At 40.5% G+C, this 25,092-nt stretch overlaps 1 protein-coding gene across 3 annotated transcripts in view; it reads right to left on the minus strand.

The window, feature by feature from the left end:
- The window catches only part of LOC307168113 (RAC-alpha serine/threonine-protein kinase), a 258,725-nt gene that overhangs the window by 41,140 nt on the left and 192,493 nt on the right, over positions 1-25,092 (minus strand). The window lies entirely within an intron of this gene.

Here is a 25,092-nt window from a genome sequence, read left to right on the forward strand (position 1 = left end):
AGGTGGAATCGTCCATCAGCCAAACTGAAGTCACCGAGGTAGTCAAGAAACTCCTCGGTGGCAAGGCACCGGGGGTGGATGAGATCCGCCCTGAGTACCTAAAGTCTTTGGATGTTGTGGGGCTGTCTTGGCTGACACGCCTCTGCAGAATCGCGTGGCGGTCGGGGACAGTGCCTCTGAGATGGCAGACCGGGGTGGTACTCCCTCTTTTTAAGAAGGGGGACCGGAGGGTGTGTTCCAACTACAGGGGGATCACACTTCTCAGCCTCCCTGGGAAAGTCTATGCCAGGGTACTGGAGAGGAGAATACGGCCGATAGTAGAACCTCGGATTCAGGAGGAACAGTGCGGTTTTCGTCCAGGCCGTGGAACACTGGACCAGCTCTATACCCTCTACAGGATGCTGGAGGGTTCATGGGAGTTTGCCCAACCAGTCCACATGTGCTTTGTGGATTTGTAGAAGGCATTCGACTGTGTCCCTCGCGGCGGCCTGTGGAGGGTGCTCCGGGAGTATGGGGTCCGGGGTCCTTTGCTAAGGGCTGTCCGGTCCCTGTACGACCAGAGCAGGAGCTGGGTTCGCATTGCCGGCAGTAAGTCAGATTTCTTCCCGGTGCATGTTGGACTCCGGCAGGGCTGCCCTTTGTCGCCGGTTCTGTTCATAATTTTTATGGACAGAATTTCTAGGCGCAGCCAGGGGCCGGAGGGTGTCAGGTTTGGGGACAACACGATTTCGTCTCTGCTCTTTGCGGATGATGTTGTCGTTTTGGCCCCTTCAGACCAGGACCTTCAGCATGCACTGGGATGGTTTGCAGCCGAGTGTGAAGCGGCTGGGATGAGAATCAGCACCTCCAAATCCGAGGCCATGGTCCTCAGTCGGAAAAGGGTGGCTTACCCACTTCAGGTTGGTGGAGAGTTCCTGCCTCAAGTGGAGGAGTTTAAGTATCTTGGGGTTTTGTTCACGAGTGAGGGAAGGATGGAACGGGAGATTGACAGACGGATCGGTGCAGCTTCTGCAGTAATGCGGTCGATGTACCGGTCTGTCGTGGTGAAGAAAGATCTGAGCCACAAGGTGAAGCTCTCGATTTACCGGTCAATCTACATTCCTACTCTCACCTATGGTCATGAGCTTTGGGTCATGACCGAAAGGACAAGATCCCGGATACAGGCGGCCGAAATGAGCTTTCTCCGCAGGGTGGCTGGGCGATCCCTTAGACATAGGGTGAGAAGCTCGGTCACTAGGGAGGAGCTCAGATTAGAGCCGCTGCTCCTCCACATCGAGAGGGGTCAGCTGAGGTGGCTCGGGTGTCCCACTGGGAGGAGACCCCTGGGAAGACCTAGGACACGCTGGAGAGACTATGTCTCCCAGCTGGCCTGGGAACGCCTCGGTGTCCCCCCGGAAGAGCTAGAGGAAGTGTCTAGGGAGAGGGAAGTCTGGGCATCTCTGCTTAGACTGCTGCCCCCGCGACCCAGCCCCAGATAAGCGGAAGAAGATGAATGAATTAATTAATGAGTTTCATGTGAAAATGGGAAACAATAATATATATAGTTTCATGTGTTGGATTGCTCCTGTGTGCCTCATTGCTGCTACTGCTGCTGTTGAGTTGGTTTGTGTCTGTAAGCTTCGTATATCTTTCTGTTTTTAATCATTATTTACTATCATTCCTTGTTGTTTATACTGCTAAATATAGCTTACTCAACATCACACATTAACCTGACATTGTTATTGCTAGCACAATACGCTAGTAATTCGCTAGCCTGTTAGCGTACCATCCGTGCGCTCTTTATTTATTTATTTTTTCTCTCCCGCGCTCTCGCGCCTTTTACGAGTTCATCAAACCTTAGTTGAGTAGGATCAGTCAACAAACACAATGAGTCATGTCATCTTCTCCTCTTATTGTCACTTGCACTTCATGTAACATGTATAGCATAGCCTTCTCTGTCAACACAGAATTTACATGTGATAAATGCAGGGAGATACTGCTTTGGATGTGACTAGCTTAGTGAACTCTGTAGATTGTTTGGTTCCGGCTGTAGTAGAGCCCGTGCAGGAGGGCAATTGGGTGACGGTGAGACGCTGTAGTTGCAGGACAAAACACCGCTCTTCCGTTCCGATAACCATAACAAATAGATTCTCCCCACTCAGTGAAACACCCACTGTGAATCCTGTTGAATGTGCCCTAGTTTTTGGTGATTCTATTACACGTAACGTGAAAATAAAGACACTAACCACTGGTGAGAAAATGTGATCAGATGATGTCTGACATGTGAAATTCACATGTTTGCCGGGAGCCAGAGCACCTGACATCAAAGCAAATTTAAAAGTGCTGGCTAATGCTAATCGTAAATTCTCTAAGATTATTATTCACGTCGGCACTAATGATGTTCAACTCCGCCAGTCGGAGATCACTAAAATTAACATTAAAGAGGTGTGTGAACTCGCAAGTATGATGTCAGGCACTGTAATTTGCTCTGGCCCCCTTCCTGTTCGCAGGAGTGATGAGATACTTAGTAGATTGTCCTCACTTAATGGCATGGCTGTCTAAGTGGTGTCCGCAAAATAATTTAGAATTCATAGACAATTAGAAAAGTTTTTGGGGCAGACCTGACCTGTTGAAAAGAGATGGTATTCATCCCTCCTGGGATGGTGCTGCTCTTCTCTCTAAGGCACTTAGTAATATGGCACTTAGTCTTAGAGCTCAAACATGAATTGGAGCTCAGGTCAGGAAGCAGACAGACTGTCTCACATCACCAAGGTCAGACAAATCCCATCACATAGAGCCTCTTTCACCTAGATATCATCATATAGAGACTGTGCCTGTTCCCCGAATTAGGAAATACAAAAAACTTCCAAACCCATCTAAGGTTAAAAATTTAATTGATGTTCAACAAATAAAAAAACAGATTTAATACAAATGAGCAAATGATGACCTTGGGTTGCTGAATATTCAATCCCTTACTTCAAAATCTTAGAGAATTTACGATTAGCATTAGCCAGCACTTTTAAATTTGCTTTGATGTCAGGTGCTCTGGCTCCCGGCAAACATGTGAATTTCACATGTCAGACATCATCTGATCACATTTTCTCACCAGTGGCTAGTGTCTTTATTTTCACTTTACGTGCAATAGAATCACCAAAAACTAGGGCACATTCAACAGGATTCACAGTGGGTGTTTCACTGAGTAGGGAGAATGTTTATAATAGTATTCTTGGGGGGTGGACTCATTTAAAATCATGTAATCGTTTGGTTTTAGCCAGGTTTCTGTCAAACACACTATTATAAACATGAACCTCGTCTGAAAGGCAAAGGGGGAGGTGTTGCTGTAATTTATAGTAATATTTTCAGAATTACTAAGAAGTCCAGTTTCAAATATAATTCTTTTGAAGTGTTGGTGCTTAATGTAACAATATATAGTGTAAATGTAAAATCACGTTTGACATTTGTGCTGGCTACTGTATAAAGGCCACCAGGGCACCATACAGACTTTCTCAAATAATTTGCTGACTTTCTATCAGAGTTAGTACTGGCTGCAGATAAAGTCCTAATTGTTGGTGATTTTAATATACATGTAGATAATGAAAAAGATGCATTGGGATTGGCATTTAAAGTCATTGTAAACTCTATTGGAGTTAGACAACATGTGTCAGGACCTATTCATTATTGTAATCATACTCTAGATCTAATATTATCACACAGAAGCAATGTTGATGCCGTTGAAATTCTGAAGCAGAGCGATGACATCTCAGATCATTATCTATTCTCGTGTACACTTCATTTAGCCAAGGCTGCAAAGCTGACTCCGTGTTACAAATATGTTAGACCTATCACTTCTGCCACTAAAGATTGCTTTATTAATAATCTTCCTGATCAGTTTCATCATCTCAGCATCCCAGAGAGCTTAGAAAAACTTGATATTGTGACAGAAACTTTTAACTCTCTCTTTTCCAGCACTTTAGACACAGTTGCTCCGTTGCGCTTAAAGAAGATTAAAGAAAACAGTCCAATGCAGTGGTACAACGAGCACACATGGGCCCTTTACTCGGGCCCAGAAAAATGAAGCGCAACTGGAAGAAAACAAATCTAGAAGTATTTCGCATTTCATGGAAAGAGAGCTCAACTGCATACAGAGAGGCCTTAAAAGCTGCTAGATCTGCATATTTTTCAACCCTATTAGAAGAAAATAAACAAAACCCTAGGTATTTATTTGAAACAGTGGCTTAACTAATGAAAAATAAAGCTTCAAGCCCAGAAATTTCCAAGAAGAACAGCAGTAATGACTTTATGAACTTCTTCACTTATAAGATTGATAATATCATGGAGAAAATTATAACTATGCAACCGTCTTCTACAGTATCGCATCAGGGAGTGAAAAATTCGATTCATTCATTACTATAGGAGAGGAAGAATTTTCTAAACTCGTTAAATCATCTAAATCGACAACATGTATGTTAGACCCTATACCGACTAAGCTACTGAAAAAAGATGCTTCCAGAGGTCATAGATCCTCTTCTTAATATCATTAATTAATCTTTGTCATTAGGATACGTACCAAAAACCTTTAAGCTGGCTATGATTAAACAGCTTGTTAAAAAAAAGCTACCATACCATTGTACCGTACCATAGTACTGAGACAGCTCTCATTAGTCACAAATGATTTGCTCTTATCATACGATCGTGGTTGTATCATACGACTCTCTATTAGTGTGACTTGATCTTAGAGCTGCATTTGACACTATCGACCACAACATTCTTTTAAATAGACTCGAAAATTATGTTGGCATTAGTTTGTAGCAGTAAATGAAGAGATGTCTTATCGATCACAAGTTCAGTATCGCGTAACACAAGGCTCAGTACTAGGACCTTTGCTATTCACTCTGTACATGCTACCCTTGGGAGATATCATTAGGAAGCATGGCATTAGTTTTCACTGTTATGCTGATGATATGCAGCTCTATATTTCCTCACACCCTGACGAAACTTATCAATTCACAAAATTAACGGAATGCATAGCTGATATAAAAAACTGGATGACTAGCAACTTTCTACTACTTAATTCTGAAAAAACAGAGAATCTAATTATTGGACAAAAAACTTCCTCACGTAATAACCTAGAATACTGTCTAACACTTGATGGCTGCTCTACCAAGTCTTCGTCGTCGGTTAGGAACCTGGGTGTGCTCTTTGATACCAATCTTTCATTTGAAAGTCACGTGTCTAGTATCTGTAAAATATATCTAAATTACATCATATGCTCTCAATGAAAAATGCAGAGCAATTAGTTCATGCGTTTGTAGCCAATGGTAGTAATTTCCTTTGCAGATTGATAGGGGCGTGCCTTATTTCACGTGTTTTATTTGGCCTATAAAGGCAGCTTTAGGTGTCTTAGGCATGTGCGTCTCACAGTCACGGGTGACGTCATCTATTTCCGGCGTGGCGCAAGAGTGTTTGTATGGTAAGGAGCAGCAGGTCACGGCTGTACTACTGAATGCTTGTATCGACTGGGATTTTTATCTGCTCATTTGGCTCATCTCTCTATCTAGTGTGGACTGAGGAATCCTGTGGCACATTGTTGCAACGCGCATTGTATTGGATTGTTTTAATGTCCTGGAGTTTAAATCCCCTGCGTACTGCAAGCAGTTCAAACCGGTAGGTTGTTTTTGCTTGTTGCACTAAGGGGCTGGATTGGTCATTCTAAGTCTCTTGTCCTTATCTTTACAGTTAAAAGACAGAGGGAGAGACGTTGCAGTGGGCTTCTCGTCGGGGCTTTGCCGGCTGTATTCTCGTATGCTGACGCTCACATTACTGATTCTTGTTCAACATTGGGCTGCAGACTGTTTCGTTATGCGGCATTGCACTGGCCAGACTGCCAGACTGAATGTGTAGTATCCATGAACTATATTAGCGTGCTGCTGTGTTGTACTTGCTTTATTCTATGTGTGTTTATTTCGGCGCTGGACACTTTGCATATCAACTGAACGGTAGCCTGGCATGCTGCAGATTCAGCACTGTGTGGCCTACTCTCACTCCGAGGCCTCGAATGATTTGAATGACCACTCAGCAGCAGGCGCGTAGCCAGTAATGGGCCAGGGCGGCACTGGCCCACCCAGGCAAGCTTGATCAAAATACATTATTAGTTTATTTTTATTATTCAAATGTATTTAAGAAAATATATGAATATAAACCTGATTTATTCTTGACTGGTGTGTGTGTTTAATTTGTTTTCCGAATAAAATGGAATTGTTGAAGCAAGTTGTAGAAAGCCTCCCTCCGGAACGTAGGCCTAATTGGTTGCTATGGTTGCTAGGGCGACAGGAAGACTCTCTGAACGGCAGGCTCTGGCGGCCTTTAGCCAATGTATTAATAGCGCCACAATAATGGCTAAACAAGTTTCTTTAATGTTTTATTTCTTTAATGCTTCATCTGCTGAGTCCACCCAGCCCAGTTCTTCAGATTCATTAACCCACAAGGCGGCTAGTCAGGCACTGGTGGCGGCCGCCGCTTGCTCCCTGGCGGCAGTGCCAGTGCTCTCCCCCGGTCAGCCTGATGCGGGTTTACCCGCCGATCTAACTGCAATAGATGAACCACCTTCACAACCCAATCTGAAGGTATTTCCCTGCACTGTCAAGAATGGAAAAATCAAGGAGCTTCTCATTAAAGTGGTATGGACAGTTTTCTTGGTTGGAGTACAGTGTAATTAAGGACGCGATTTTCTGTAAAATGTGCAGACATTTTCCCAGCGGAGCTGACAGCCCATTTGCGAGAGAGGGGTTTGTGGACTGGAAGCACCTGTGGCAGGCATGTGAAAAACACCAGATGAGCAAACCCCACTCCGTTTCACTGGACAAATTTCAAGGCTACATGCCAACCAAACTGCAGGCCGGGGAAATGTGTTAAATCAAATGAACCGTGATGCCATGGACTATTCATTTATTGAAAGGAATCGGGACCATCTAAAAGTTGTTTTAGACATTGTGCTGTTTTGTGCCAAGCAGGATGTGGACACAGGGAAAATGAAGATGCTCTCAATAAAGGAAACTTTATAGAACTGTTCAAGTTCATGTGCAAATATGATCCACAGATCCGAAATCGTCTAGAGCAGCTGCCCAGAAACGGAACTTTGATGAACCCAGATATACAAAATGAGCTGCTGGAGTCCGCAGCCTCCTTGCTGTTGCGTAAAATCAAAGCAGAAGCCTGTGAAACACCGGGCACCTATTATGCTCTTATGGCAGATGAATATAAGGATGAGTCAAAACGTGATCTGGTGGCTGTTTATGTGAGATATGTTCACGCAGGGAAAATAAAAGAACGGGCAATCGGTGTCTGGGCACGTCAGCACATTTTTTGATACACTCAACAATATTCACAGTTTCATGACAGGCAGCAGCAGACACACAAAGTTTGTGGCAGCGCAAAAGGAGCTTCATCCAGGACGCCGGTGCTTGGAACTTGAGCGATCCACAGACACGCGCTGGAGCTCCAAATCCGGAGAAGTGAGCAAAGTACTGACGTTACTCGACGTAATATTAGAAGTGCTTGCTGAGTATGTGGAAAGCAGCTGCCAATCGAAGGTTGAGGCGCAGTCCCTGCTGCAACAAATACAAACAAAAAAGTTCTTATTTTTACTCGTCACATTTGGAAAATTATTTCAGACGAGCGATTTTGCCACACAAGGTTTACAAAGCCCAACATTGTCAGTTCCTGAGTGCATCGACCTAATTGAGGGACTAAAAGAGAGCTTTGCTCGGTTTAGAGCAGTGGTTCTCAACCTTTTTTGGGCCAGCGCCCCCTAACCAATATCCAGGTCCCTGAACGCCCCCCACCCCCAAACTAAGCGAGTAGGAATAAGTCAGAGTTTAACAGATGAAATAAGTGCAAAATTATTAATACAATTGAACTATACTCCACAGTGATTAATCCAAAAATCAAGCTATAAAATACATTGGCATAGCAATCCCAGTGTTTCTCACAGGATGTTTGGTAAATCTGTGGTGGGTGGACCTCGGGCCTTCTAGGGGGGTTGGGGGGCATGCCCCCCGTAAGAAAATTTTGTGCATTTTAATGTTAAATTCATCAATCTGGTGCACTTTGAGAGTTCAAAATTAAAAGCTCCAACCCATATTCAGTGTGCAAATTAAACAAAGAAAAATTCAAACCTCTTTTAGTTGTGTCTGTCTACATTACACTACTACATAATAATAGTTATAATATTAATCCCATGACAGTAATAACCATATATTGTAAAACAAATGCACTGAAAAATAAAGGACGGTCATTAAAGCGGTAACGTTTGCACTTTTATTATGCATTTAGGAGAGTATTGCAAGAAGCTGCTTACATTAACTTTACTTTCGAAAAATAAATAAATACAATCATGATTTTTCATGAAAAATTATGTTAGAATTGTAGGCCTAAAATACCTTGGTATCAGCTTGTTTTCATCAATGGTATAATTAATACAATTACAATTAATTTGGTTTGTCGTGATTAATTTGTGTTCATAATCAATAAAAAAATCTTCTAACAAGAATAAACACATATGAACAATTCAATTATTATTGTATTATTAATTATTTTTATATCTTGAAACTACCCAAGCGCTGTATTCTAGGCATCACCGGATTGTTGTCAGCGCGAAACACATTTTTGAGCGTGTGAATGCTGATTCTTGTCAGCGCTGGATTCTAGTCAGTGCTTGAGCGCTGGTCTATGACTGGATAAATAATAGAGTCGTTGCAAAAGAAAGATACATAGCTTAGGCTACATGTCGCATTAAACTGGAAGATTTAAGAATGTTAGGCAAGTCGTCAAAATACAACTCATCAAAACTCCGCGAATCACAACAAGCGTATCGGTGAGAACACACATTTAAACAGCATACAACCTAACTTGACTGCACATCATATTTTTGACATTATTGATACTGCTTTCAGTCGTAATGCAATATAAATGAACACCAAAAAACTGCCTAGTGCCTACCTACAACACTGACCGTGGACTTGCGGTCAGGAGTAGAGTGGCTGTGGACGAATGTTTTTTTTTTTTTTTTGCGCTGCTGACGTATTCATTCACGCGCACCATAGACGCGCGTGCACACACAATATGATATCACACTCTGCGCATATGTTTTACAACATAATTTAACATATACATAGTTCTAACACTTTTTAAATTGCCAACTTAAAGTGTTTATTACAAATAAATGACTAAATGCTTCAAATTAATAAAAGTAAATGAACAAAAATTTGCGTTATGTATTTAAACTCGTGAACGCCCCCCATTTACACCCCGTGTGATCACTTTCATATATTGGTTGAGGATGCTGAACTAACAGTATTCATTGAGCAACTGCATCGGAAAGTAGCTACCCAATAGCCTGGAATTTCCGTCCCTCATGGAAGTATTGGACATTTGTGCTCCCGACATGTTTCCAAACCTCAACAAACTACTTCAAGTCATCATCACCCTTCCCATGACATCTTGTAGTGTTGAGATCTCTGTGACTCTTTGGACTATGATGAGATCATTTCTGTTTTCAACACTAAACCCAGGCGCTTGCGTCTTGTTTTGTAGTATGAAAACAACAAAGGTAGGCCCTGTTGTTTAACTAAAGTGGTGAAGTGATTTAACTTAGTGGTGTGTTGTGTATAGCTGTATGCCCTTATAGGCTACATTGTTTAAATGAGTTGCTATTTTTTTGGCACAAAAGCTTAATTTCCACCAGGCTGATGCACTGTATATGGTTGATTTAACTGAAATTAGGGAGTGTTGTTATTTATTTCAAACCGTGCTCTGCTGAGAGTTTTCATTATTTGAATTTCTTTTACTTTTAGCCTACTTTATTTTCGGGTGAACTGTCTGCACTGCTGACTAACCTGAATAAAATAGACAGGTTATTGTCTATGGTGGTTTGTCCAGCCTTTATTGAGCTCTGTTGGTTGAACATGATGATTAGACAGTGTTTTGTTATTGCCTTTGCTGAATATTGCAAAATAAATGTGTAACTGTTTTTGCAGTTTGTCTATTCTTTTTTCTACTCTCTAAGGTTTAATTATTATTTAAGTCATATTTTTTCTAGGAAAAACTATAGGCCCACTCACTTTTTCAATGGCCCGCCCAAAATAAAATTTCTGACTACGCCACTGCTCAGCAGTCACCATCGTGATCTGGGTTCTTTCTGTGTCTTAACGCTGTATAAATTGAATTGGTTTCTTTGCCCATTTAATTGTTTTTTTTCTTCTTCTTCTTTTTGCTCATGTGAACCTGTTGTTTTGCAAAATCTAATTTTCTTTTGTTGTATCTCAGTTTCTGTGAATTTATTATTTATTATTATTATTTCTTGTGTTAACCAAGTTTCTGTGAATCCGTTACTACTTAAATTACTTAAATCCGTTACTACTTTTATTTTTTTCAATTTGATTACCAACTTTTATATGGATACATGTGTGTATATGTTTGTATGTCTAAATTGTAGGTTTTGCTTCCTCTCCAGAAGTTGCTTGTGGCTCAGGGCTCGAGTGTGTGTGGATGAGCCCTTTCTCTCTGTTTGGTGGCGGTCTCTTCCGCGTGCAGTGTTCCACATTTGGGGGTGAAGTGTGAGTTCAGGTGTGTTTGCTGTGTTTTTCAGAGAGTAGGCGAGCAGGCCCCAGCCCTGGAGTGGAGGCAGAGTTGTGGGTGTGTGTGTCTGTGTGTGTGTGTGTGTGTGTGTGTGTGTGCGCATGTGTGCATGCGAATTTTTAAGTCTGCCCTCTGGGGGTGGATTGCCGGTATAGGCAAAACTGGTTTAAAGTTTTAAATTGTTCTCGCTAAACCCTGAGAGTAACCACCACGTCGCCACACGTTCATGACATCAAGGCTAGATTATTGTAATGCTATTGTGGGTGGTTGCACTGCACACTTAAAAAATAAACTACAGCTGGTCCAAAACGCAGCAGCTAGAGTTCTTACCAGATCCAGGAAGTATGACCATATTAGCCCGGTTCTGTCAACACTGCATTGGCTCCCTATTATTAAACATCGTATAAATTTTAAAATATTGCTGATCACTTACAAAGCATTAAATGGTTTAGCTCCCCAGTACTTGAGCGAGCTCTTAACGCATTATAGTCCTTCACGTCTATAATCTCAAAATTCCAGTTGATAATACCTAGAATATCAAAATCAACTGCTGGCGGTAGATCCTTCTCCTATTTAGCATCAAAACTTTGGAACAATCTTCCTAACATTGTCCGGGAAGCAGACACACTCTGTCAGTTCAAATCTAGACTAAAAACACATCTCTTTGGCCTAGCATACACAACACATTATAGACTTCTATAATTCAATGTTAGGCTGCATAGATTAGGTCAGCTGGAACCGGGAACACTTCCCATAAATCCTGATGTACTTGTTATATCATAAGACCGATGGCGTCTACGCTAATATTAGTCTCTCTATTTGTCCGAGGTTTACCACAGTCCACCGGATCCAGGCCGTATCCAGATCTGATGAAGGACCTGCGCCTGGACACGATGACAACGCAGTCCTGAAGTGTCAATCAGTCTCTCCCCTGTGACGGCCTCCTTCTCTTCCCTTTACCTCAGTACAGATAAAATGTTGTCGGGGTAATTCTGGTTCACGTGGCTACGCAGACGCGACAAAAAATTTCTGTATTATACATTTTTAAGGCCAGACAAGTAGTTTATTGAGGGCTGATTTGTAAAGAAGGACTACACGCCTGCGCACATATATATATTCAAACGCGCATTCCTTTGGACTGAACACGTAATGCGCATGTGTGCGACGTCTGCGTTTTCGCTGGTTTGCGCTTTTGAGGTTTGCGCAGAGATAACGCATAATCGTCTGCACCTTCGAACCTATTTCAGGGAGTGCGTTCTTGAGACACCAGGCACTGTTTTGTGCGGATGGGTGGCCGGAGCGCGTTAAGGGTTTTCCTGTTAGAACGGTGTTATGTTAGCAGCCCCTAAGTTTATAATTAATGATCTTTGCAACGGAAGTGAATCAATCAATCAAAACTAACTTTAGCTGGACAATAACTTTATCCTAGAGCTGTTGTAAAGCCTAAACAATTTGTTACGGTAATTTCCTATTATCTCTGTAAATCCATATTGTTAAAAGCGCTATATAAATGAAGGTGACTTGACTTGACTTTAAAAGGAAAGGATACCCTACTACCCTACATATGGTTTTATGTCTCAAGACATAATAAAAAAATCATCTGGTCCTTGTGTGGAATATCAAATTTAATTTACTCTTTAATGCAAGTCAGCTTTAAGTCAGCTGTCTAAATATTGTAATAGTCAGGGGTTTTGTTAGTCTTTGATCTTCCAACTAAGAGTTGAACTGTGTGTGAATGTTACATAGTCTTAGTTCTCGTGACCATTTGTTGTTTATTAACGGAATGCATAGCGGATATAAAAAATTGGATGACTTGTAATTTCCTACTTCTGAATTCTGAAAAAACAGAGTTTCTAATTATTGGACAAAAAACTTCCTCACGTAATAATCTAGAATACTGTCTAACACTTGATGGCTGCTCTGTTAAGTCTTCGTCGTCGGTTAGGAACCTGGGTGTGCTCTTTGATACCAATCTTTCATTTGAAAGTCACGTGTCTAGTATCTGTAAAACTGCATTTTTCCATCTTAAAAATATATCTAAATTACGCCATATGCTCTCATTGACAAATGCGGAACAATTGGTTCATGCGTTCATGACCTCAAGGCTAGACTATTGTAATGCTCTACTGGGTGGTTGCCCTGCACGCTTAATAAACAAACTACAGCTGGTTCAAAACGCAGCAGCTCGAGTTCTTACCAGAACCAGGAAGTATGACCATATTAGCCCAGTTCTGTCAAAACTGCATTGGCTCCCTATTAAACATCGCATCAATTTTAAAATATTGCTGATTACTTACAAAGCACTGAATGGTTTAGCTCCGCAGTACTTGAGCGAGCTCTTAACGCATTATAGTCCGTCACGTCTATTACGATCTCAAAATTCCGGCCAGTTGATAATACCTAGAATATCAAAATCGACTGCTGGCGGTAGATCCTTTTCCTATTTAGCACCAAAACTCTGGAACAGTCTTCCTACCATTGTCCGGGAAGCAGACACACTCTGTCAGTTCAAAGCCAGATTAAAGACACATCTCTTTGACCTAGCTTTCACATAATACATTATAGACTTCTATAATTTAATGTTAGGCTGCATATAGTAGGTCAGCCGGAACCGGGAACACTTCCCAAAAATCCTGATGTACTCGTTACATCATGAGAAGAATGGCATCTACGCTAATTTTAGTGTCTGTGTTTATCCCGAGGTTTTCCTGCAGCCTGCCGGATCCAGGCCGTATCCAGATCTGACGAAGGACCTTCGCCTGGACCGATGACAACGCAGTGCTGAAGTGCCAACTAGTCTCTCCCTATGGAGGATCCCACTACCACTCTACAGATAAGGCGTTGTCGGGAAAATTCGTCTCGCGGTCCTACCCCAAAGCAACAAATAAAATAAAATTCCTTATCAAAATTTATAAGGAAAGACAAGTATTTTGTTTAGGCTGGGCTTGTAGGGAATTCCAAACCTGCGTATATTCAAACGCACATAACTATAGAACCCATTCTAAATGCGCATGTGAACGCCATCAGTGTTTCTCACAGGTTCGCGTTTAAAGTCTGTGTAGAGAGAATGGTGTCGTCTTAGCGGCCCCTAATTTAATAACAAATGATCATTGCGACGGAAGCAAATCAATTAAAACTAACTTTAGATGGAAATAACTTAACTCTGCTGTAAAGCCGAAACAATCTCTGTTGCCTTAAATTATACGCTTATCTCTGTAAAGCTGCTTTGAGACAATCTACATTGTTAAAAGCGCTATATAAATGAAGATGACTTGACTTGTTTATACCATCTTTGATCTTCCAACTAAGAGTTGAACTGTGTGTGAATGTTACATAGTCTTAGTTCTCGTGACCATTTGTGTTTATACCATTTTGGGAAGTCAGTTGGGGGTAATTGCCTCTATTGTCTTTAAATGATTAGATTTAGTGGTCATCCCTAACTAAGGCTGTGTGCATGGTCAGCACCATTAAGGACAGCCCACTGAAATGCCTATAAGAAAACCATGTAAAGTTAAGTTAGTCAGACTGTTTGGAAGAACTGCAGAAACGTCCTCAATAAAGAATAACTTCTTGAACGTGATCCCAAACGTCTCCTGGTTTTGCTGAAAAAGTTTACAACAAGATGCTGCCGTGACACGGATGGAGAAACTGAAACTCAACAAAGAATGAACTTTCCAGACGGAACCTTGAAACTTCAAGCTCAACAAAAGATCTGACAAAGATTGCCAGACTGAATCTTTCCAGCTTCCTCCAGATTGAAAACTTCAAGCTCCAAAAAGATCTCAAAGCCTGACTGAGTTCCAGACTGAATCTTGAAACTTCAAGCTCAAAGATCTCAACAAAGCTGACTGAGTTCCAGACGAATGTTTTCTGTACAACCAACGATTCGGTGAGTTTCACTCTATTCAAAGAACCGCTACAGACCAGTATATGTGGTTTTCCTCTGTGCCGTCAGAGAAGAGTTAAAACAGACAGCTGCAGTGTTTGGTTAACTAAAGATATCCTCTAAAGTTGTCTTTTAGAGATGAAGTTTATCCTCTGTTTTCAGGCAGGGAAGATTAACATTACAGGTTAATATTGTTTATCTTCTGCTTTGCCAGGGAAGTGTTTAATCCTCTACATTGCTAGAGAAGGTTTATCCTCTGTAAAGTTAGTGAAGATTTATCCTCTGCTTTATCAGGGACGGTTAGCATAAGGTGCTAATATTTTGGTTTATCCTCTGTTTCAGGCAGGGAAGATTTTAGCGTAAATTGCTAATATTTTGTTTATCCTCTGTTCTTGTAGGCAGGGAAGTTAAGTGTGAAGTGTTGGTCATTTGGAGAGTTAACAATAGCTGATGTGTTAACAAGTGTACCCTCTGTGTAGACACTAGAGAAAAGTTTTAGTGTTTTTGATTGTGTGGTAACAAAGAAAACTCACAAAAATGTTTAGGAAAAATGCTAGACTGATCCCCACTACTGAAAAAGGTGGTCGTGCGACTCCATTGTGGTCAGAAAGTGAATTTAAAACATTGTTGGGAGAGCAAATGGACTCTATAGTGACGAAGTCCGTCAGATTGGATTTGACAAAGAAATATGAGATTCATCCAGACAAAGCATGGTCAATGGAAGATTGTAAAAAGGTGCTAGGAGCAAGTATTCGCAAGAACAAGGTGAAAGCCATTATTTGTTGCCACAGAGAATTTGTTTTAGCAATAGCTACAGAACAGTCTAAACGCAACTCAGAGTTAGAGAAACAGAACAATGAGCTCCGTGCTAGAATATCTTCTTTGACTAAGAAATTACACCGCAACAAAGATGCAGAAAAAACTGATGAGGGAGAATTTAGTCAGCCGGATAACATTTATCCTGACTTAAAAGCTTTCTTTGAAACAGATGTAGCCATCCAATCAGTAACTGATAAGCCAGTAGATTCAGTGAAGGTATGTGGGGCAAGGAGAAGATCTCAGGGAACTGAGGGAACTGAAAGTATTCCTCCCAACTCTTCTGTTGTCCAAATACAAGCTGTTGCCAAAGCGCTAGGACCCAAAGATATCGAGAGACTATCCCAGAGTTTACCCTCAGCACGCACAGAATTTTCTGAATTTAGAAGAGCATTGATCAGTAAAATGCGTCTTTACGACATGTCGTTGCCAGAAGTTACACAGCTGATGTCACAAATTCTAACTGAATCTGAATTCAACAATTTTGAGTCTGCTGTTACGTCTGAACTACAACATGCCAGTAAAGGCGATTTGAGAGAAGGTGTTTTGAAAATCCTAAAGAATCTCTTAGGACCCAAAATAGATTGGTCGAAAGTTACTAGATGTGTACAAAAGAAAGGAGAAACTATAAGTGAATACACTGAAAGATTTTGTCAGGCAGCTGCAACGTACAGTGGAATAGTGGAGGATTCTGAAAGTGTACTAGATGATAGAGGAGCTCTAATCCGTATTTGGGCAGATGGTCTTATAGCTGAGTACAGATCAGCCTTGCCATTCCTACATGTTACGTGGGCTAACGGAACTCTCAGAAGTAACCTAGACAGGTTAGCTACATGGGAAAGAGATGCGGATGTTAAAACCCAAGTGAGAATAGCAGCAGCTACGTTTAACCCAACGAAACAAGACAATAGATGGATTAAAAAAGAAAGTACATGCCACTACTGTGGAAAATTAGGGCATTGGGAGAAAGAGTGTAGGAAGAAGTTGCAAGATAATAAAAGAAATAGAATGCATAATTCTGCTCCTTCTCAGCCTGCCTACAACCCGGACGTAGTTCCGCCAATGTCCACTGAAACTTTAGGACAGCTCGCTCAGGCTCTTCTAAGAGCACAAAAAGAACAGGAAAAAAACTAATTGTTGGGGCTGTGAGTAGCTACCTTTCCCCTGTAATCCATCATAATGACAAAATAATTTTTGTGAAAGGTAGCATAAAAGAGAAAGAGATTGATTTTTTGCTTGATACAGGTGCAGAAATAACAATAATTTCTACAAAATTGGCTAAAGGTTTAGACATCCCGTACAAGAAAACCAAACTTTCTTTAACTGGCGTAATAGGTGAAGATTCTGTTTTGTATGAAACCCCGCCCATAGAGGTACAATTTGGCCCGAAAACTCTGACGACAAAATTGGTATGTGCTCCATTGAACACAGGTGCAATTTTAGGCATGGATCTCCTGAGACAAGTACATCTAACTTTAGACATGTCCTCAGAATCTGCTAGCATTAAAATTTCCTCAGCACACGTTTCTACCAATAATGCAATCCCTCCAGAGTATGCTTTCTTACTGAATCATCCAATTTGGGCTAATGACAAGGATGATTGTGGTTTATTGACAGGTGTAGAACCAGTCAAACTGACAGGAACTCCACCCCCGGTTACCAAACAGTATCCGATCAGTAAGGAAGCCATACAGGGAATCAAACCTATTGTACAAAAGTTGCTGACGCAAGGCGTGCTAGTTAAAACCAACAGTCCCTGTAACTCACCCATATGGCCCATCAAGAAATCAAATGGGACATGGAGACTCACCATTAACCCTCTGAGGTCTGAGCTGTTTTCTGGGCCCTGGAGGTGTTCTGACATGCTCTGACATTTCTGGTTATTTCTGTTACTTGTGACATTTTCATGGCTAAAGTCTAATTACACTGTATTCAGCACAAACTCTGCTACAATAATATATCAACAGCATGTATGTAAAAGTTTGTAGTTTTTAGATAATGACATTTATGCGTGGTTTGTGAAAATACAAAAAAAATTTCTCACTGAAATAAGGCCATGAAACCCCTACTGATTATTTCTTCACAAGACTTTTGAAAATTGTATCACGTAGCCTAGAATATTTGCTCTAAAACTATGTGAAAATCACCCTGACTGCTCATTCAGAGAAGACAATATATTGATTTAAAATTTTTACGACGTGTTTTGTGTGAGAAAGCTCTATGCGGAAGCTCATTAATATGTATGGCTTTTCTCACCTGAGAAAGACAAAGACACTCCCTAACGGCCCTATTAGGAGCTATCAGGCCCCTATCATTCTGAGCAACCTTGCACAATACTGTAAATGAGGAGATTTAAAAAAGAATGGCTTTTAGATTGTTTGATTTATTTACACAACATAATCCAAATAGACACAACAAATGGAAAAAAAGCACTTATTGAAAGACAGAGACTTGAAGATAGAGATGTTGAAGTCGGCAGGACTCAGTGGCATCTGGGCCCTGAAAAAAAAGTGAACATACTGATATCAAGAGAAAGGCCTGCATGATTTTGCAAATAAATATTAGATTTTTCTTGTTAAAATTGCTTTTTAAAATTCATAAAATACACACACACACACACAAATGTTTCCAACAATATATAATATAATGAACACCAGGTTTGTTGTGCCTTGTAGGCATAAGCTATGCGCAGTGCTGGGTAAAATAATAATAACAATAGATAGCAGTATAAATCTTCCAAAATATTTCAGTAACAACCAAGCTAGAGAAAAATATATTGATTATCATGTTACTTCAAATGTTTCCATTCGTTATGATGATATGAAATGAGATAATAGTAAAAACATGAAGCCATTTGGTGTGTTTTGCTTTTCAAATTTTCAAATGATACATTCAAACGCGATCGCGCTGCAAAATCTGATACATTCAAACGCGATCGCGCTGCAAAATCTGATACATTCAAACGCGATCGCGCTCAAATATAAAACATTATGGTTACCATACATATCTACGTTTGACCAGATATCCACAAACACAGTAGGCTTAACAGTAAACACGGGTCTAAATATTATAATACTACTTTTACCATGCTGTGTTTTATTATAGAATATAAAAACATCCTCGTGTTGAACACGTAGCCTATACAAGCACTGAAAGGTTGCCTATCATTCTAGTTCACATTTCACATTTCATGTTTCTGTCTATATATACATGTACATATATGAAATTAGGCTTAGTTCATGTTTTTACTCCAAACTCATTTCATAACATACATTTTAATCTGGCACGACCAGTTTAACATGTCTTACCTTAAAAATCTTCTCATCTTCAAATCGCGTTTGAAGTAAATCCGAGGCAAATTCAAGGTAAACAGCACAGCACAGCACAGCTTACAGTCGTCCAAACGCGATGAAAAGGAGTAAGTTACGAAGTCTCTGCTTCTTTGTTTTGAGGTGATGAGGGCGTTTACAGGTCTGCGTTTCTCCGCATGGATCATTTGCATGTCAATCGCTCGTGCGCGCGTAGGCGTGTTCAAATTAAATTTAATGAGGACGCGTTTGAGAAACTGTACATGCCGCTGCTTTCGTATGGATTACTTAAAAATAGAATATTTGTTTTTTATATAATTTACATACTTTAAAAATAGAGATTCCAAGCGTTGTATAGACATGCGTTTCAAGTCTGTGTGACAAACATTCGCTGAGTTACAGGTCATTTTCTGTCGCGTTTCAGAATGAGTTTCACATTGAGAGAGACGGCAGAACGCGCATCATGTTTATTTTCTTTGTTTTACGAAAAACACAACATTTTGTTTTTATTATGAGTGTACACAAATAAAAGAAGACATTTAACAGTTTTGAATGATGTACAATACAAGTATGTAAAATCAAAATCAACAGAGTATTTTGCACTGATATAAAAAAAAACGAGCAGATCACGCCGGCGTGATTGCCGACCTCAGGGGGTTAAGGTGGCCCTTATTTTTCAAGTTTTGATTTATAATCGTCTGACCCCCTCAAGTTGTTCCAATACATGAAAAAATAATTCAGGCAAAATATGAGCTCATTTGAACAATATTTAGAGGTGGCTCGATGACGTTGAAATTTTGTATAATCAGTTATTATGCTCAATTTGTGACAACAATACACCCCAATGGGGCTATTTTTTTCCTTTACTCCTATCAAAATGAAACTTTACACAATGAAAGTACCCACGAAAAGTAAAAAAAAATTGTATTACAAGTTTCTTTGAAAATTAATTTTAATATGCAAATGAGCTATACACTAATCGAATATGCCCAAAATACACCCAAATAGGCTTACTTTTTTCCTTTACTCTTACCACAATAAAACTTTACATAGTAAAAGTATACATGAAAAGTAACTTTTTTTGTATTACAAGTTTCTTTTGAAATGAATTTGAATATGCACATGAGTGCCACACTTATTGAATATGTCCTAATTTGCATATAGGCAGAAACACCATTCATATGTATGACAAATACAGCGGCCCGATCTTCATCCAATCATCCTACTGCCAATGCGTGATGGCAATGCTGCTTTTAGACTGGCCTCTAACTGGAAAAACCCCACTGGTATAGTCTTCAGGGTCGGTAACAACAGGTAGCAACAACAGGGGAGGTTTATTTTTTTTATTTTTTTTATTTATTTTAGTTTTTTTTTTTGTTGTTTTTCTTTAACTAACCTAGATATTGCTGTTGCTAGCTTCTCATAACACTGCAAAGCTACTTTACAAACGGTGGAAGTCTGATGTGTGGCCTGCCTGGTCTGAAATACTTGCTAACTACAAAAAGAGAAGCAGTTTTGGTGTCTGGCAAAATTATTTTAAAGAGCTGGAATGTCTGGGAAGTGTGTCTATCTAGTTTTTCATTTGTCTTCTGTGTGAGAGTGAATCGTTTAGTTGGTAAGAATGACTTCTGCCTGTAATCTCGTAATCTTACCAACAATACCAATCATTTGTAAATCTACCAGCCCAAAATTTCATCTCACCACGTTACTAATGACTAAGATGGCTATTCTAACTTTCTTCTTATGTTATCTGTGGGGGAATGTCATTAGGTAAGGCTTGTTCTAAAAAAAAAAAGAATTTAGAAAGCAACTGGAGGCAAGATTGTGCAATCAATTCTTAAGGTCAATATAAGTCTTTTTGTGGCAAGTGACCCAGGTAAGTGTGGCAAGTGACTTCAAATGTATTGTGTTTATGCATAGGTTAACTTGCTGAATGGACATGAATGTGTTAGTTATTTGGCCCCTGTTTTTTCTACTTGTGACTTTATGGTTTCTTGGCCATAAGTCAATTAGGCCCAGTGTTGAGCTCATTAGCATATTTAAAATAGATTTTTCAAAGAAACTTGTAAAACAAAAATGTTACTTTTCATGTATACTTTCTGTGTGAGGTTTGATTGTGATAGGAGTAAAGGAAAAAATAAGTCCATTAGGGTGTATTTTTGGCATATTCAATTAGTATATTGCTCATTTGCATATTCAAATTCAATTTCAAAGAAACTTCTAATACAAAATGTTTTACTTTTCTTGTAGACTTTTATTGTGTAAAGTTTTATCGTGGTAGGAGTAAAGGAAAAAATTAAGCCTATGCGGGGGTATTTTGGGTAGCCTATATTCGATTAGTGTATAGCTCATTTGCATATTCAAATTCATTTTCAAAGAAACTTGTAATACAAAATATTGTACTCTTCATGGGTACTTACATTGTGTAAAGTTTCATTTTGATATGAGTAAAGAAAAAAAATAGCCCAATTGGGGTGCATTGTTGCCTGGCCTTATTGACACACATCTCGGATTGATGAGAATTTAACATATTTCCTCAACTAGGATTTCTAAGGACTTTTAGTATGTTGTTCTGGACACCTCATAGAAATGATCTAAGCTGCAAAAAAAATATTTTACAATTAGTTCTATTTTTGGCTCCAAAATGAGTTACTTTGCCTGGACTAACTGTGAAAAGATGCGTATCATCAGTTATCTTAAAATAGTCAAATGTATGTTGTGTAAGATATATTTGGTTAAATAATTAATATTGTACTCACATTGAACTGTGATCAAGTAATAGGCTATGTGATTTGATGCATTCTGCAAACTGTGTATAGTATTGAATACAATGCTCAATGCTAAACGTTTTAGAATGAAGAATTTTGCTGACTTGTAGAATTGCCTACAAAAACAGCGAACTTTGATGTGCTTGAGCTACCTCTAAATATTAATATTTTTGGCCCATTTTTTTTCTGGGGTGTTTTTAGCATAAATGGAACAAATCTAGCGGGTCAGGCTGCAGAAAAACGAAAAAAAAATGTTTTAGTACACTTAACCCTTTAAGGTACGCACCATGAAAAAAGCAAAGGAAAAATTATTTCTTTGCATTTTTTATTCAATTATGATAACAATAACAACAATCAATATTTTTTTTTAAATTAGATCCTACAGTATTTTAGATACAGTGCTCTACCAAACGGTTGAGATGTCTGTTCATAGTAAAAGAACAACATTCAGAACAAGTCATATTAAGTGCAATTTCTTGACCAATAAAAAATCTGATGGTTGCTATTGATGGCTCCAAACACATCAAGAGTGTGTGTGTGTGTGTGTGTGTGTGTGTGTGTGTGTGTGTGTGTGTGTGTGTGTGTGTGTGTGTGTGTGCGTGTGTGTGTGTGTGCTGGTGCAAAAGTTCAACCAAGATTTGATTAGTACGGAGCCCCCCCAAGTCCCACTTTGTCAAAAAAAATTTATTATAACTATCTTGTGGCCTCAGGATAGTAACTCGTGGCCTCAAGATTTTGTTACTATCTTGAGACCACAAGTTACTATCTTGAGGCCACGAGTTGCTATCTTGTGGCCACAAGATAGTATCTTGAGGCCACAAGTTACTATCTTGAGGCCATGAGTTACTATCTTGAGGCCATGCCCACGAAATACTATCTTGAGGGCCACGAGTTACTATCTTGAGGCCACGAGTTACTATCTTGAGGCCACGAGTTGCTATCTTGAGGCCACGAGATAGTATCTTGAGGCCACGAGTTAGTATCTTGAGGCCACGAGTTAGTATCTTGAGGCCACGAATTAGTATCTTGAAGCCACGAGTTAGTATCTTGAGGCCACGAGTTAGTATCTTGAGGCCACGAGTTAGTATCTTGAAGCCACGAGTTAGTATCTTGAGGCCACGAGTTAGTATCTTGAGGCCACGAGTTAGTATCTTGAGGCCACGAGTTGCTACCTTGAGCCCACGAGTTAGTATCTAGAGGCCACGAGTTAGTATCTTGAGGCCACGAGTTAGTATCTTGAGGCCACGAGTTAGTATCTTGAGGCCACGAGTTACTATCTTGAGGCCACGAGTTGCTATCTTGAGGCCACGAGTTACTATCTTGAGGCCACGAGTTGCTATCTTGAGGCCACGAGTTACTATCTTGAGGCCACGAGTTGCTATCTTGAGGCCACGAGTTACTATCTTGAGGCCACGAGTTGCTATCTTGAGGCCACGAGTTGCTATCTTGAGGCCACGAGTTAGTATCTTGAGGCCACGAGTTAGTATCTTGAGGCCACGAGTTAGTATCTTGAGGCCACGAGTTAGTATCTTGAGGCCACGAGTTACTACCTTGAGCCCACGAGTTAGTATCTTGAGGCCACGAGTTAGTATCTTGAGGCCACGAGTTAGTATCTTGAGGCCACGAGTTACTATCTTGAGGCCACAAGATAGTATCTTGAGGCCACGAGTTACTACCTTGAGCCCACGAGTTACTATCTTGAGGCCACGAGTTACTATCTTGAGACTACGAGTTAGTATCTTGAGGCCATGAGTTACTACCTTGAGGCCACGAGTTACTACCTTGAGGCCACGAGTTACTACCTTGAGGCCACGAGTTACTACCTTGAGGCCACGAGTTACTATCTTGAGGCCACGAGTTGCTATCTTGAGGCCACGAGTTGCTATCTTGAGGCCACGAGATAGTATCTCGAGGCCACGAATTAGTATCTCGAGGCCACAAATTACTATCTCGAGGCCACAAATTACTATCTCGAGGCCACGAGTTGCTATCTTGAGGCCACGAGTTGCTATCTTGAGGCCACGAGATAGTATCTCGAGGCCACGAATTAGTATCTCGAGGCCACAAATTACTATCTCGAGGCCACAAATTACTATCTCGAGGCCACGAGTTAGTATCTTGAGGCCACGAGTTACTATCTTGAGGCCACAAGATAGTATCTTGAGGCCACGAGTTACTACCTTGAGCCCACGAGTTACTACCTTGAGCCCACGAGTTACTATCTTGAGGCCACGAGTTACTATCTTGAGGCCACAAGTTGCTATCTTGAGGCCACGAGTTGCTATCTTGAGGCCACGAGATAGTATCTCGAGGCCACGAATTAGTATCTCGAGGCCACGAATTAGTATCTCGAGGCCACAAATTACTATCTCGAGGCCACAAATTACTATCTCGAGGCCACAAATTACTATCTCGAGGCCACGAGTTAGTATCTTGAGGCCACGAGTTACTATCTTGAGGCCACAAGATAGTATCTTGAGGCCACGAGTTACTACCTTGAGCCCACGAGTAACTACCTTGAGCCCACGAGTTACTATCTTGAGGCCACGAGTTACTATCTTGAGGCCACAAGTTGCTATCTTGAGGCCACGAGTTGCTATCTTGAGGCCACGAGATAGTATCTCGAGGCCACGAATTAGTATCTCGAGGCCACGAATTAGTATCTCGAGGCCACAAATTACTATCTCGAGGCCACAAATTACTATCTCGAGGCCACGAGTTGCTATCTTGAGGCCACGAGTTGCTATCTTGAGGCCACGAGATAGTATTTCGAGGCCACGAATTAGTATCTCGAGGCCACGAATTAGTATCTCGAGGCCACAAATTACTATCTCGAGGCCACAAATTACTATCTCGAGGCCACAAATTACTATCTCGAGGCCACGAGTTACTATCTTGAGGCCACAAGATAGTATCTTGAGGCCACGAGTTACTACCTTGAGCCCACGAGTTACTATCTTGAGGCCACGAGTTACTACCTTGAGCCCACGAGTTACTATCTTGAGGCCACGAGTTACTATCTTGAGACTACGAGTTAGTATCTTGAGGCCACGAGTTACTACCTTGAGGCCACGAGTTACTACCTTGAGGCCACGAGTTACTACCTTGAGCCCACGAGTTACTACCTTGAGCCCACGAGTTACTATCTTGAGGCCACGAGATACTATCTTGAGGCCACGAGTTACTACCTTGAGCCCACAAGTTACTATCTTGAGGCCACGAGTTACTTTCTTGAGCCCACGAGATAGTATCTTGAGCCCATGAGATACTATCTTGAGATACTATATTGATCAAATATTTCTCATCAAATATGTAATTTAATAATATTAAATGTATCATTTTACCAACACTAACCCTTTTGTTCATTGTAAATAGCTAATTTTACCAACATTAGCTAATTTTACCAACATTAGCTAATTTTACCAACATTAGCTAGCTTCTCTACCCTAAAAGGACTACTCAACCGTTTGGTAGAGCATTTTTTGAAAAAATTATTTGACCCTTATAAGACTTATTTTTGTTTAATTAAGTTACATAATTCTGTTTAACATCTCCTCTGAAACGATAATATGTCAACAAAATAGTTTTACCTTTAAAAGTCCCGCCGATATGCGTCATCAAAGGATGAGTAAATTTTTGCTGTGTCACATGCTGTTTGAAGGAACAATAAAAAGGCATGCTGCTCACAGACACAGCGCCA

The sequence above is a fragment of the Squalius cephalus genome, assembly GCF_949319135.1.
Source record: "Squalius cephalus genome assembly, chromosome: 12".
Classification (NCBI taxonomy): Eukaryota; Metazoa; Chordata; class Actinopteri; order Cypriniformes; family Leuciscidae; genus Squalius; species Squalius cephalus.